The sequence below is a fragment of the Schistocerca americana genome, chromosome 7 (assembly GCF_021461395.2).
Source record: "Schistocerca americana isolate TAMUIC-IGC-003095 chromosome 7, iqSchAmer2.1, whole genome shotgun sequence".
NCBI classification, from domain to species: domain Eukaryota; kingdom Metazoa; phylum Arthropoda; class Insecta; order Orthoptera; family Acrididae; genus Schistocerca; species Schistocerca americana.
The window spans coordinates 472345023-472346319 of record NC_060125.1 but is presented as its reverse complement, the minus strand read 5'-3'; the positions used below and the strand labels follow the sequence as shown (position 1 = coordinate 472346319).

At 44.1% G+C, this 1297-nt stretch overlaps 1 pseudogene; it reads right to left on the bottom strand.

Moving 5' to 3' along the window:
- Positions 1-881: 881 nt before the first annotated feature.
- LOC124623417 lies at positions 882-999 on the bottom strand (annotated as a pseudogene).
- Positions 1000-1297: the final 298 nt, after the last annotated feature.

Below are 1297 nucleotides of genomic sequence, written 5' to 3'. Positions count from 1 at the left end.
TTTCCTGATAACCCAGTTTCCGCTTCCATAGGATAAGACAGGACCCGCCATCACTTTACAGAATTTTTTCGTAGTGTCTCTGTTTACTTCATGGTCCAGTCTTCTGCTAATTGTATCACACGCAGCTAGTAAATGTTATTATTTCCAGTATCGGAGTCAAAATCGAAGCTTATATCACACACTAAGTAAGAGATATGAGAGACTTGTTCTAAAAATAAATTATCTAAAACAGTTTGCGACCTGACTGGTTATTGTCCTCGGAATGCTTTTATTTTAATTTGTAGTAATAGAATTTTTATCCTTTAAACTGTGTTCCTTCAAACTGTATTCCTTTGACATTTATTCAGTTCATATGCTTACTTTCGAGGTTATATTCGTTTTTTGAATAATAATGGTATCGTCTGCAAACAGAAGCACATTGAGGTACTCATCATTCGTTACCTTAATTCCTTCTTTAACTTCATATTTATGTTTAAGAAGGGCGAAGTCAAGGTAAATACTAAAAAGGAATAAGCGATATTCCACACCTTGTCATACCTAGGTTAATAACTATTCTCCCAATTGATTCCTACCTATGTTTACTACTTGTTTGATGGAGTACACAATCATGATTTCATTAAAAATAACTCCTAATTGCGATTAACATTCATACTTCGGAACGGTAAATAGCACTTTGAATTGACACTCCGTCTTGAGGCCACGAGTGGCCTACCGGGATCATCTGACCGCCGTGTCATCTTCGGTAGAGGATGCGGATAGAAGGGGCTTAAGGTCAGCACACCGCTCTCCCGGTCGTAAGATGGTATTCTTGACCGAAGCCGCTACTATTCGGTCGAGTAGCTCCTCAATTGGCATCACGAGGCTGAGTGCACCCCGAAAAATGGCAACAGCGCATGGTGGCTTGGATGGTGACCCATCCAAGTGCCGACCACGCCCGACAGCGCTTAACTTCGGTGATCTCACGGGAACCGTTGTATCCACTGCGGCAAGGCCGTTGCCTACTTCGAATTGACAACCATGGAAATGTTCCTCTACACCAAACGCTAAAACTAGTTGAGTAGTCTAGAATATGATTTGGGTGGTTGCCGCTGTAGGGAGACAGAGAATGAAACTTGGGCACACTCTGCCTGCTCTCGCACACGCCCACCGCCCACCTTATGCCTGCGATCGACAAGGGCGGCGGTATCTCCCCCCTGGCTGTGTGTACATTGCGTGACGCAGCCGGCCGTTCTACAAGTAACCCAGTTAAAGCACCACAGCGCCGCTTTCATAAATCATAACGGCCGCCGCTGTCGAT